We start from the raw sequence: 8,485 nt of genomic DNA, 5'->3' as shown, positions 1-8,485 counted from the left end.
TAGAGGAAAGAACACTGGAGTTGGAGTCAACCACAATTAGGTATCCACTAGCCATTTATTAATTTCATGGGTTTGGGCACAATACTTGCTCTCTGAGTCTTACTGTTCTTATCTGCAAAACAAGATGATTATAACTAGCATTTGTGTGTTTATGATGTACATTTTATGAATAACTTTATTTCATTCTCACAATTCTATAAGGCAGGTAATATTATTAACAGTTAACACTTGAGCCAGGTTTCAGCCAGATAACCTGACTCCAGACCCTGTCCCATCAAACACTAAGCTCTATTGGATTAATAATATCTTGCTTCCCACTTTCAAGGCTATGGAGAAGAGCACATGGAATAATGCATAAGAAAACAATTATCAGATTATAAAATGCCACACGAATGCAAACTGTTAATGATGTTTTAAATCCTTTCTAATTTATAACCCAGCAGTTTCCCTAAAAGAGGATTTCAGGTAGTTTACTTTTTTTCTAAATAGGGAAGTTGTGAGTTTACAGGAAAAATATGCATAAAATACAAGGTTTCCATATACTACCCTATTAACACCTTGTATTGGCATGCAACATTTCTAACAATTGGTGAAAGCATATTTTTATAATCGTACTATTACCTTTAGTCCATGGTTTAACTTAGGGTTCACTGTTTGTATTTTGCAGTTTCATGGATTTTTTAAAAATTTGTTCTAATAATACATATACAACCCAAAATTTCCCCTTTTAAACACAAATATATAATTCAGTGCTGTTAATTACATTCACAATGTTGTGCTACCATCATCACCATCCATTACCAAAACTTTTCCATTGTCTCAAGTAGAAACACTTAACTCCCTATTCCCTACCCCTGCCCCATCCCCTGGTAAACCATATTCCAGATTCTGAATCTGTGAGTTTGCTTATTCTAATTTTTTCATATCAGTGAGATCATACAATAGTTGTCCTTTTGTGCCTGGCTTATTTCACTAAACATGATGCTTTCAAGGTTCTTCCATATTGCCTGTATCAGAACTTCATACCTTTTTACAGGTGAATATTACTCCATTGTGTATATATCATATTTTATTTATCCATTCATCAGTTTTGATAAGACACTTGGTTTGCATTCATATTTTGACAATCATGGATAATGTTGCTATTAACATCAGTGTGCAATATCTGTCCAAATTCCTGCTTTCAATTCTTTTGGGTATATACCTAGTAGTGGGATTGACAGGCCATACAGCAATCCTACACTTAACTTTTTGAGGACCCACCAACCTGTCTTCCACAATGGCTGCATCATTTTACATTCCCACCAGCAATGAATGAGTGTTCCTATTTCTCCACATTTTCTCCAACACTTGTAATAGTCCATTGTTTATTTACTAGTAGCCATTCTAGTGGGTGTGAAATGGTGTCTCGAGGATTTGATTTGCATTTCTCTGATGGCTAATGATGTTCATGGGCTTTTGGCTATCTGTATATCTTCTTTGGAGAAATGTCTATTCAAGTGTTTTGCTCACTTTTTAATTGGATTAGTTGTTTATTTGTTTTTAAATTGAAGGATTTCTTTATATATTCTGGATATTGAACCCTTATCAGATATGTGGTTTTCAAATATTTTCTCCCATTGTGTAGGTTGTTGTTCTACATTCATGATAAAGTCCTTTGATGCACAGAAGTTTTTAATGTTGATGAGGTCCCATTTATCTATTTTTTCTTTTGTTGCTTGTACTTTGGATATAAAGTCTAAGAAACCATTTCCTAACACAAGGTCCTGAAGATAGTTCCCTACATTTTCTTCTGGGAGTTTCATAGTTCCGGTTTTTATATTTAGGTCTTTGATCCATTTCAAGTCGATTTTTTATATGATGTGAGGTAGTGGTCCACTTCATTCTTTTGCATTTGGAAATCCAGTTTTCCTAGCACCATTTGTTGAAGAGACTATTTTTTCTCAATTGAATAGTCTTTATCTCCTTGTCAAAAATCAGATGGCCATAAATGTGAGTGTGGATTTCTAAACTTTCGATTTGATTCCATTCATCTATATCTGTCCTTGTGACTTTGTAATAAGTTTTAAAATCAGGAAGTATGAGTCCTACAACTTTGTTCTTTTTCAAAATGTTTTTGGCTCTTTGGGGCCCCTTACCCTTCTGAATAAATATGATGATTAGCTTTTCCATTTCTGTAAAGAAAGTTGTTGGGATATTGACTGGGATTGCTTTTAATCTGTACAACACTTTAGGTAGAATTGAGATCTGAACAATATTTAGTCTTCCAACTCATGAACATGGAATGTCCTTCTATTTAGTTAAATCTTCTATAATTTCTTTTAGCCATGTTTTATAGTTTTCTGTGTGCAAGTCCTTTACATCCTTAGTTAGATTTATTCCTAGATATTTCATTCTTTTTTTTGCTATTGTAAGTGGAAACTTTTCTTGATTTCTTCTTCCAATTATTCATTGCTATGTATAGAAATACTACTGATTTGGGGGATATTGATCTTATACTCTATAACTTTGCTAAATTTATTTATTAGATCTAGGAGTTTTGTTATGGATTTTTCAAGATTTTCTGTACATAGGGTCATGTCATCTGCAAATAAGGTAAGTTTTACTTCTTTCCTTTCAATTTGGATGATTTTATTTCTGTTTCTTGCTTAACTGGTCTGGCTAGAACTTCCAATACGATGTTGAATAACAGTGGTGACAGTGGGCATCCTTGTCTTGTTCCTGCTCTTAAAGGAAAAGCTTTCAGTCTTCCTCCATTAAGTATTATGTTAGTTGCACCTATTTCATATATTTCCTTTATCATCTTGAGAAACTTTCCTTCTATTTCTAGTTTTATAAGTATTTTTATCAAGAAGTATGCTGAATTTTTATCAAAAACATTTTCTGTGTCAATTGAAATGATCATCTGGCTTTTCTCTTCATTCTGTTAATGTGGCGTATTACATTAATTGACATTAGTTTATTGTCTTATGTTGAATCACCCACTTGATCATGGTGTATAATTCTCTTGATGTGCTGTTTGCTAGTATCTTGAGGATTTTTGCATCTAATCTCGTAAGAGGTATTGGTCTGTAACTTATCTGGCTATGGAATGAGGGTGATGTTGGCCTCATACAATGAATTTGTGAGTGTTCTCTTCTCTTTAAATTTTTGGAAGAGTTTGAGCAGGATTGCTGTTAATTCTTCCTGGAGTGTTTCGTAAAACTGCCCTGTGATGCCATCTTGGGCTTTTCTTTGTTTCAACATTTTTTATTCAATCTCTTTACCAGTTATTGGATTGTTGAGATTTCCTATTTCTTCTTAATAGTGTAAGTAGTTAATGTGTTTGTAGAAATTTGTCCATTTCATCTACATTATCTAACTTGTTGGCATACAGTTATTCATAGTCTCCTCTTATAGTCCTTTTTACTTCAGTGGGTTTTGTAGCAATGCCTTCCTTTTCATTTCTGATTTTAGTTATTTGTGTCCTCTGTCTTTTCTTCTTCATTAGTTGAGCTACAGGTTTGTCAATTTTACTGATATTTTCAAAGAGCCAACTTTTGACTTTATTTATTCTATTGTTTTTCTTTATTCTCTATTTCATTTATGCCTGCTCTGTTCTTTGTTATTTCCTTCCATCAAGTCGTTTTATGTTTAGTTTGTCATTCTTTTTGTAGTTCTTCCAATTTTGAAGTTATGTCTCTGATTAGAAGCCTTTCTTTTTAAATTTAAACATTTAGAGCCATAATCTTCCCTCTCAGTACTGCCTTTGCTGTATCCCATAAGTTTTGGTATGCTGTATTTTCATTTCCTTTCACCTCAAAATACTTCCTAATTTCCCTTGTGATTTCATCTTTCATCCACTGGTTTTTAAAAAATCATTGTTAAGAGAACATTAAATTCCATTTATTTGTGAATTTTCCATCTCTCCCTCTATTATTGATTTCTATCTTCATTCTTTTGTAGTCAGAGAAGATACATTGTCTGATTTCAATGTTAATTTATTGAGACTGGTTTTGTGACCTAGCACATGGTCTATCTTGGGGAATCATCCATATACACATGAGAAAAATTCTATTTTTGTTGGGTAAAGTGTTCTATATAAGTCTGTTAGGTCTAGCTTGTTTAGAGTATCATTCAAGTCTTCTATTTCCTTACTGATCTCCTGCATAGATGCTCTATCCATTACTGAAAGTGGTATTAAATTCTCCTACTATTAATGTAGAACCATCTATTTCTCCCTTCAAATCTGTTAGTATTTGCTTCATATATTTTGGAACTCTGCTGTTGAATACATATATATTCATAACTGTTAAATCTTCTTGTTGCATCAACCCCTTATTAGTATATAGCAACCTTCTTTACCCCTTATAACAATCTTTTAGTTATCATATAAAACTGGTTGGCATGAGTTGTGGAATAAAGGCTACCATCTAAAAAAAAAAAACAGAATCATGGCAAGATCTGTCATAAAACTGATTGAATGATCCACGCATTCACCAATGTCAAAGCTCTCTGCTCCCTTAGACCCAGAAACCTTGTCTTCTGGAATGAACTGTAGAGATCATCACTGGACACCAAGGTGAGCAAGTGAGCAAGTTTCTGGACCTTTTTGACTCAAAATTGCTCCTTGAGGTTAGCTCTACAAAGCAAAATTAAGATTAAAGTGAAAAATTGTGAAATTCCAAAGAGGTAGCAATCTGAATCAATATGACTAGTTTGAGATTGTTGTGGGGAATCTGGTTGGAGGGGGCATTGTTTGTTTTGTTTTAGCAAGAAGGTACATCTCTGATTTTTTTTCTGAATAAAAAAACGAAGAGGGAAAGTAGGTGACTAACACTTTAATTAATTCTAATAAATCAATATGAAAGTCTCATGAGGGAAGTAAACCAGTTAAGGGGAGGGAGCTTATATCATGGAAGCAGGCAGGTGGAAGAAAAGGCTTCACCATGCATTCTAGGTACCTAGCTCTTTGGGGGCCAGTCGGATGCATCAGCTCTGTACTACAGTGCTGCCCCTGGTCCTTCTCCCTCCAAACCCAGTTTGGAAAAGGCTTCTCCAAACCTTTGGCTTTTCCCTAGATGCTGATTACCCAATTAGCAACCCTATGCTCACTCTTTCTTTTTTTTTTTTTTTTTTTTGTCTTTATTTATTTTTTTAATGTTACATTCAAAACATATGAGGTCCCCATATACCCCCCATCCCCCTCACCAAACTCCTCCCCCCATAACAACAACCTCCTCCATCATCATGAGACATTCATTGCATTGATGTTGACCTCTTGTCTAACTCCTTGATTGAGAGTGCTGGATGGTGAAGTGTGCCCCAGCTCATGGTTGAAAGACCTGATCCTTTTCCCCAACCACCACACTTGGAGCCCCTTTAACATGTAGATGCAATAGATTGTCCCAAATTTAACAGGTTAATTGTGCATTGTCCAGGAGCTCTTCTTTTACACACTTCCTGGCAATCCAGGGTGGAAGAAGCAGCCAACTTCCACTAAGATCCGGGGCAACATTACAAGGCACCTGAGGCAGGAAGAAGCACTGCCAAGATTTCATTTCTGTTTTTGCTGGTCTGTACTGTGGTTTATAATGAAAAGAACAGTTTTAAGAAGGTAAAGTTGGCAAGGCCACACTGTGTCAATGAGCTACTTTCAGCTTTGAGGAACACAGATTTATTTTCTTTTTTCTTGGGATATAATCCTCTGGAAGGTTGTAATTCATTTCTGGCATAGCACTTTACTAGAATCAATTGTGCGTGTTTAAAATTGTGCTTTTAATGTTATTTTAAGTAACTATTTTATAATTTTAATAAACTTCTCTCAAGTATGATGTAATGCTGATTAATGACACCTCTGGTACACTAAGGCCTCTCAGTTCTGCCTCATGACTCAGTGCTCACCTGAGGCATCCCATTAATCATTGTTATGCCACAGTCTGTCCTATCATATTGCTTAATTACCATTTCTGTTATCCATTCATCTACTCTATTAATCCCTACAGAACATATTTATCAAACCCTGGGGCCCTAAAGCAACAGTGTTCCCAATCCTACCACCAGAACCTAGCCCTAAAAGCATATTCTCCACAAAAGCTGAAAGAAACCCAAGTCTCTTGATAATCAAGAAAAACTAACCTAAACGCATACTGTCAGCCCAAAGGAAGCTTGTCTCACTTTTTTCTTTGCAGACCCAAACTTTACCCATCTTTCAAAGTTCAGCTCAAGCCCTGCATCCTCCATGAGTCCTCCTTAGCTATAGTTCTTATTGCCAATATCACAGTCTACATCACTCAACTATGTTATCTTACTCTATTCTTTGTTATTTTGTGTATGAATATTAATTCAGCTGAACTCTAAATGTCTTTAAAACAGGGCTTCATGTTTAATTCTCTTTGGTAATAATAATGAAGAGGAAGAGGAGGAGGAGGAAGAGAGGAGAAGGAGAAGGAGAAAGAGAAAAAGAAATACTAATAATATCTATTGCGTACTTATTATGTGCCAAGTACTGAGCTCAGTGGTTGAACAGATAATATCAATTACACTAACAATCTAGTGACAGAAGTGCTTTTATTGTCAGCCTCACTTTACAGAGGTGAAATTACCCTTTTTCATACAGCTAGTAAGTATAGCAAAGTTGAGATTCAAATCCAGGCAACCTGAGTTCAGAATCCAAGTGCTAGACCACTAAGTTCATTGCCTTTTCTTATAACCTTCACAGAGCCTGGCAGCAGGCTAAAAACACTACCAATCAGTTAATTGTTTAGTTTGAATGAAAATCCTTATTCTGCAGAATACTTAGTATTCAGTGTTTTCCATGGAATCCTAATCCAGACAAGTTCTCCTTTAAAATGCTTCTGTGGTCAAATAAGTTTGGGAAATGCACATGAATATATTTACTCCTCACCCCACCTTGGAGATTACAATATACTTTTGCACATTAATATTCCCAGGAGTTTTATCAGTCACTTTTTAACCAGAGAAAGAGAACCAGTAGGAAATATATGTTAAGACATTTGCAGCATGGAATTGGTTTAGAAGATTGTAAGGGCTGGCAAGGAAAGTGCAAAATCCATAGGCCAGGTCATCAGGAAGGGCAGGCTGGAATGTTGAGGCACAAAGTTGCTGTCCACCAGTGGAATTCATTTTTGTGCAGGAAAGCCTCAGTCCTGCTGTTAAGGTCTTTCACTTGATTAAATCAGACCTACCCAGATTATTTAGGATAACATTCCTTATTTAAAGTCAACTGAACATTGACTTTAATCATATCTACAAAATGCTTTCACAGCACCACCTAGATTAGTGCTTGATTGAATAACTGGGGACTATAGCCTAATCAAGTTAACACATAAAACAGACAATGACAGAAGCCCTGAAATAAAGAAATCTATTTAAATGTATAATAGGATATCAAGTGTGACTTTTACTGTTATCTCTTGGGTAAATCAGAGACCTCAAAAAGGCCAAGAATAATATAATAGGGCACCTAAGAAGTACTCCTACCTCTAAAGGAGCTAGATTCTCTTATGCAGGGCATGCTAAGACTTTGGGTAGACTTCAGTCCTGCCAGTGTTAACCCATCACCCACCTTGATCCCCTATTAGAGAAGGAAGCAGCAGTAGTGAGCACTTCACCAGGGGAGGCATCATCTATACCAGAGAACTGCATCTGGTGGCCTCACAGGAGCATCCCATGTGAGAAAGAGTGTTTTGATATTAGATTACAGTGGACTTTGCATTACTTAAAAGTAGCCAGAGATACTTAATACCTGGGATGAAATGTCAAAACCATGGAGCTAATACACAGGGTGAGTTGAAAGGGACAATTTTGAGGAAGATTATATTTGCTTCTTCCTTGTACCTCCCATGTACATATCAGTAAACCAGCTACAGTTGAGTTTAACTGAACATTTCCCAATTTATTTTAATCATTGATATCTTTTATTAGTTGTTAACATGCTAAAGTTTTATTACATGAAAGAACTTCAAGAAACACTGATGTAGATGATTGGAGCCTTTATCACCAAATTGCATTCATTTTTCATATTCATTCTAATAGATAAAAACATTCCTTTATTCTTTCATATTGGTTACTGAAAGCATTATTAAGAGCAAGGAAAAACAAATATTCAAACAGAACACAAGTTCCTGGAAGCATGACAATCAACTTTTTAAGATGCTATTTTGCCATCCCCCAGTCCCACAACCATGGCAGTAGCCAGAGAATGTCAGGCTCAGCTTTTAAAGAGAAAGATTTGACTCTGTATCAGTGTTTCCCACCAATTTTTTCACCCCCAAATTCTAAGGTGTTTCATTTCTAATTGACTATGAAAGAATAGGAAAGAAGAAAATATGTCTAAATTAGAATGAAGATAAGAGAAAGGAAAAATCTAAACCTGAAATACAAAAATGATTGGCAGGTATTTGGTGTGGAAGAAAAGTATTCATGAGAACAATCACATTCTACAGAAGATATTTCCATACAAAAATTTAAATAAAATTTTCAA

Source organism: Dasypus novemcinctus, chromosome 17 (genome assembly GCF_030445035.2).
Source record: "Dasypus novemcinctus isolate mDasNov1 chromosome 17, mDasNov1.1.hap2, whole genome shotgun sequence".
NCBI classification, from domain to species: domain Eukaryota; kingdom Metazoa; phylum Chordata; class Mammalia; order Cingulata; family Dasypodidae; genus Dasypus; species Dasypus novemcinctus.
The sequence above is the reverse complement of the archived record's forward strand: the minus strand, read 5'-3'. Positions refer to the sequence as shown.